This window comes from Myotis nattereri, assembly GCF_964212035.1.
Source record: "Myotis nattereri genome assembly, chromosome: X".
NCBI lineage: Eukaryota > Metazoa > Chordata > Mammalia > Chiroptera > Vespertilionidae > Myotis > Myotis nattereri.
Genome location: NC_138078.1, coordinates 124,019,203 through 124,025,417, shown reverse-complemented (window position 1 = coordinate 124,025,417; position 6,215 = coordinate 124,019,203). Strand labels below are relative to the sequence as shown.

General features: G+C 39.6%; 1 pseudogene across 1 annotated transcript; it reads right to left on the bottom strand.

Moving 5' to 3' along the window:
* Nucleotides 1–3,420: 3,420 nt before the first annotated feature.
* On the bottom strand, nt 3,421–4,560 carry LOC308511815 (general transcription factor IIE subunit 2-like; annotated as a pseudogene). Its single transcript has 2 exons — nt 4,525–4,560; nt 3,421–4,031 (listed from the first exon to the last, which is right to left on the bottom strand). The product of its transcript is annotated as a general transcription factor IIE subunit 2-like (transcript).
* Nucleotides 4,561–6,215: the final 1,655 nt, after the last annotated feature.

The following is a 6,215-nucleotide window of genomic DNA, read 5'->3' as shown; positions in this document are numbered from 1 at the left end:
GATGAGGGAGAAAGAGGTTTCACCTGTGGTTGGTTGGGCCCAAAGCCTGTGACATCACAGACTCTTACTTCCCCACTCAGATTCTCTTGATTGCCCTGAGTAGACCTTACATGGCCAAGTGACATTTTATAGTTTATTCTGGAACTTTCATTCTCCAGATTTCCCACCAAGCACACAGAGTGAATAGTGAAGGGTGCCTGTTTCCATGGAGAGTCAGAGTTGCTGCTGCAATAGTTAGTGTTAGCTCTGGAGTAGATCAAAGGGGTTCAAGTCCTGTCTCTGCTGGCTGCCCACTAGCTATGTGACTTTTGGCAAGTTACTATTCCTCCTTGGGACTCAATTTTCCCCTTGGTAAAATGGCTTCCGGGATTATTTTGAGGATTAGAGGGAGAGAGTAGCCTGTCTATTTTGATCACACTTCTGGAAGGTAGTGCTTAAAATTGTTAGCTGTTGTTATATTAAGGTCAGCAGTCTGGTCTCATCTGCAGAGCTGGGTCTTAATGGTGAACATGGAAAAAACAGTTTGGCACTGAGGCTTTGAGGTCAGTGCCCCCAGGTCTCCCCAATTTAGCTTATCCAGAAGTGAGGAATGGCAGTATCTGGGAAAGGTGGAGAGTGAAAGAGGAATGAAGTACATCAGAAGATCTACAGGGTAAAGTGTGTACTGGCAAAGACCCTCTCTCCAAACCCTCCACATACAATCACCTGCACACATTTTTTCTCGTGGGCATGGTGTCAAAAACCCCTTCTAGTTTAAACCATCCTTTTATCTTTTTGGGTCCAACTGGTTTCCTGTTGAAGGTTTACCCTCATATTCCCTTAATAATCTCCCATTCTATTGGGCCCTGTTATGATGATGAGTGACAGCAGGTTGGCTCCTGGTTGCAAATAATGGGCTGGGCCCTAGCTGGTTTGGCTCAGTGGATAGAGCATCAGCCTGCAGACTGAAGGGTCCCAGGTTCGATTCCAGGTTGGGGACTCAATCCCCAGTAGGGGGCGTGCAGGAGGCAGTCAATCAGTGATTCTCTCTCATTGATGTTTCTCCCTTCCTCTCTTTGAAATCAACAAAAATATATTTTAAAAAATAATGGGCTGGGAATATAAGTGCTTTTGGAAAAGACTTTGCCTCAGGAAACTGCATGAAAATTACTGAGCTTCAAGCTGGAGCCCAGGGACACTCAGGGAAGCTGTGAATTCTAGAGTAGTTGCTACTTCTTGCTCACTAGGTCCAATCAGCTTATCATCATTAATGTAATAGAACTTTGAGATGTCTTGTAGAAGGGAAGATTGATCAAGATCTTCACAGACTAAATTATGACATAGGGCTGGGGAGTTGATATATCTCTGATGTAGGACAGTGACGATGTAAGTATTACTGGCCTTGCCAGCTCAAAGCAAACTGCTTCTGGTGGTTATACAAACAGTTAGTGAGAAAAAAGCATTTGCAAGATCAATAGCTGCGTAACAAGTACCAGGGTATGTGTTCATTTGCTCAAGTAATAAAATCACATCTACAATAGTAGCTGCAATTAGAGTCACTGCCTGGCTAAGTTTATAATAAACTACTGTCGTCCTCCAAGATCCATCTGTTTTCTACACAGGCTAAGTAAGCGAGTTGAATGAGGATGTAGTGGGAATCACCATCTCTGCATGTTTCTGGTTCTAAATGGCATCACTAGACTCAGAAATACCTCCAGGAATGTGGTATTGCCTTTGGCTTACCATTTTCTTAGGTAAAGGAAATTCTAGTGGTTTCCACTTGGCCTTTCTCACCATAATATCTTTCACCCCACAGGCCAGGGAACCAATATGGGCATTCTGCCAGTTACTGAGCATATCTATTCCAATTATACATTCTGGAATTGGGGAAATAACCATTGGATGAGTTTAGATATTTAATGGACCCCCTGTGAAACAGACCTGATCTAAAACTCCATTGATCACCTGACCTACATAAACCACCACTCTGACTGGTAGACCCCAGAAACACTTTGAGTCTTCTGGAATTAGTGTCAATCCAGAAGCAGTGCTCAATACTCCCTGAAAAGTTTGATTATTTTCCCCCTCATGCACAATCAGCCTGTTAAAAGGCCATATGTCTCTTTGGTAAATCCTGGCAGAAAGATTTGCAGTATATATTTTTGGCAGTATGGAGGGGGTCCTTCCTTCAGAGACCTGGACTCCCCTTTCTTTTTTTTTTCTTCTGGATGCAAGAATGGTTTAATGTATACAAATCAGTAAATGTGATACACCACATTAATACAATGACAGAAAAATATCCTATGATTATTTCAAAAGACACAGAAAAAGCATTTGACAGAACTCAATCTGTTCATGATAAAAACTCTTAATAAAATGGGTACAGAACATACCTCAATATAATAAAAGCCATACATGACAAGCCTAGAGCTAACATCATACTCAATAGAAAAACAATGAAAGCTTTTTTTCTAATATCAAAAACAAGACAAGGGTGCCCATTCTTACTCAACACAGAACAGAAATTCCTAGCCAAAGCAATCAGGTAGAAAAAAGAAATAAAAGGCACCAGAACAAATAAGAAGAAGAAGTAAAATAGTTTCTACTTGAAGATGACATGATTTTATATAAAGAAAATTCTAAAGAATTCACCAAAAAACTATTCAGTCTAATAAACAAATTCAATAAAGTTGCAGCATACAAAATTAACATACAAAACCAGTAGCATTCCTATACACTAACAATAACTTATCTAAAAAGAAATAAAGAAAACAATCCCATTTACAATACTATGCAAAACAATATAAAATACTTAGAAATAAATTTAACCAAGGAGGTTAAAGATCTCCACACTGAAAATTACATAACATTGATAAAAGAAATTGAAGACAGAAATAAATGGAAAGATATCCTGTGTTCATGGATTGAAAGAATAACATTATTAAAATATCCATACTACGCAAAGCCATTTATAGATTTAATGCAATCCCTATCAAAATTCCAGTGGCAGAAGTATAAAAACAATCCTAAAATGTATATAAAACCACAAATGTGCCCAAATAGCCAAAGCAATCCTAAGAAGAATAAAGCAGGAGGCATCACACTTCATGATTTCAAGTTAAATTAGAAAGCCATAGTAATGTCAGACCAGAAATCTTAAAACTCCTAGAATAAAACATAGCAGCCAATGGACATTTCTCTCTCATTGATGTTTCTCTCACTCTCGCTCTCCCTTCCTCTTTCAGAATTGAATAAAAACATTTTTTTAAAAGCTTCTTGACATGGGTCTTAACAATGACATTTTAGATGATACCGTCAAGCCCCCTGAGGGTTAGGCTGTAAAGCTGACATTCAGGTTGGCAAGACAACGCTATCCATCCATCCTTGATGACTTGCAAAATCCAAGAGGCTAAATTCTGATTTATCCTACAAAACTGTTCACTATTTTCCAGGAGCAATGTCAGGGTAGTCCTTTAGCACTCCAGCCATGTGTTCATTATGAGTCGTAAGTCATCTTTTTTTTTCTTCTGTGAAGCAGGCTTTTTTCTTCTCTGAATAGGGGCTACTTTCTTTGGTCCAGATTCCTGCATTGAAGAAATACCCTGTCGCTTCAGATATTCTCTGATTTTCTCCGCATCCATTGAATCCACAGTGACACTCCTCCACAGTTTCTGAAACTCTTTGTCCACAGAAAATTGACAGCTTTTATCATCGAAGAAAAGAATTTTCTTCTTATCAGGACGATTTACAGATAATATCTGGTCCCATAAAGACTTGACAGCTTTCTGGGAATTGGGCAGTCCTTCCTCTATGTCTTCTAGAAGAATTCCTCCTAAGCCTCACTGGTCATGCTTATCTAAGAGTCTAAGCAGAGCCTTCTTATCTTTTAAGTTGTACTTGGTCTTGAAGGCATACTTCCCATCTATTACTTCAATTTTGGGGTTATTGATTAATGTCTTAGACATTAGCCATTGTTTCTGCTTGAGTCAAATATCTAAATGTTGTGTTCCATCCAAAATTTCTTCTAAAGTTAGAGGATGTGTATCTCCTCCCTGATGATGTGTCAGTCTCTATGTGGTCTCCAACTTTCAGTCCTCGGGTATCAGGGTTCTCTCCTGCGAGTTTCCTGTTGATTATTCAGGAAGTTTTCCTGTATTTTAGTTGTAATTCCAGTTTGTTCCTGGGAGCATGAACATGCAGCATCCACTTACTCTGCCACCATTTTTAATCTCCCTGGTCTCCCCTTTCATTTAAAGGGTTCTAAGTCTGTAAACTGGCTCAAGTCTTACAATTTATTTGGGGCCATATAGCTCTGTTTTGGTGACTTAAATTAATCTTCAGTGGACTTGACCTAGGATTCTTCACTTATACAGTCCAAGTAAGAATATAATAGACTACCCATCTATTTCTCTTCAAGGGACACAATGATCAACTAGCCAATGCCATAAGTCTTTGTAAGTCAGACTGTTCTCATTACTTCTTTGACTTTGCTGTCTATTACAGTAACTATGCCTACGTTGTTTTTTGTCAATTAAGTGCCCTCACTTGGCCCTTGTCACCCTGGGATCCAGTTATCCCCATTGCATTTAAAGATACTGGTTCAGTGGCAGTAATCACAACTATAATTTCTGACCTATAGAGAAGAGTGAGCACAGAGCTCTTCAAAAATGCATTTCTCATAGTCATGAAAGATATGTTCTCCCAGGGCGGGTGAACAGGTCTTACATGATAAATCCACTTTTACATTCCAGTCTCCCTAAGCTTTCAGATACAGTATACCAAAGGAGTTCTAGCATTTTAAATTTGTTTAGTGTAGACCACCTTTTGGTCCATGTTTCAACCGACCAACAAAAGTGATAGCACCTTTTCTAATCCATCGAGCTGCATGATTGAGTCCAGAATCTCTGCTTACTGGGCCCATATTCATATATTCAGCCCAATCCAACTTTACGTTCTTCACATTGTTATCTCATACTCTTAATATTAGTTTCCACACAAATTCCCTAGATTTTTGTCTGTATAAATTGGAAAAAATCACACAGTTCTTTTGATGTGTAATGTGCCTTCTCATGGGTCACACTTTGTACTTCACATTTTGGAGCCTGCTAGGACTCATGACTAGTCAAGAAGCAAAGACAAGTGTTGGGTAGATTATGAGGAAAATCAGCAACGTTTGTTTGGAAGTAAACTACCTCAGGGGAAGCCATTAAAGGTTTTTAGGCGCAGCAGGTTTAACCTCTTCAGACAGGTGTGGAAGGGTTGTTTCTATTGGCAGAGAAGACTCAGCAGAATTTAGGGGTTCACTGTCCTCAGCGTGACTGGGATCTGTCCATATGTCCCCATGCCAACATTCAAGATCTCATTTCTTTCCGATCAATGCCCTTACTTTAACAGAAGACACCCTGTGAAGTTTGGAATTTAATTTACATTGTAATTTAGCCACTTGTAGGATGATAGTCTGGGTTTTGTTTTCAGAAATCTCTGCACTGTGGCTACCCCATGGTTACTATATTTTTCAGTTATGTGATTCTCATTCAGTTCTTTTTTATGTATTCTATTTGTTTTCTGAGATTTTATATTTTTTCCAAGAGAATTTGTAATTATTTTTATGATGGCTGCTTTAAAATTCTTGTCAGAGAATTCTGATATCTGAATTATTTTAGTGCTAGGGCCAGTCTGTTTTTGTTTCTCATTTGAGTTGTGACCTTCCTGGTTCTTTGTATGATTTTTATTGTATCCTGCACATTTTGGATATTGTTAGGAGACACTTGGTTCTATTTTTTTTTTTTTTTTTTTACTTTAGCAGGCAGCCCCCTTTTTAGGTTTGGCATGCAGCCCTGGCCTACTATTGTGGACTATGGTTGTAATGACAGTATGATTTTCAGAGATGATGTGGTGCTCCATTTGGTATGCTTGGTTTATAGCATGTCTTCCCTGCTGATGCTGCTAGAGGGGGTGAAAGGAGCTTTCCTAGACCTGGCCATCTAGTGGTGGAGGAAGGGATTCTGCTAACTTCTGCAAGAAGAATGTTTCCTGTGTTGGGAGCTACTGGAGGCAGGAGTCCTGCTATTAGGGGGTGGGGAACATTGTCTGGGCCTGGAACTTATGGTCTGATTTCCTTTGCTGGAGCCTTCTAGCAGCAAAGTGTCTCTGGGTGGTGGAGAGCATTCTCAGGGTCAATGGTTAAGGAGAGATTTCCTGAACCAGGCACCCTTCTGAGACACAAGCCCAGGAAG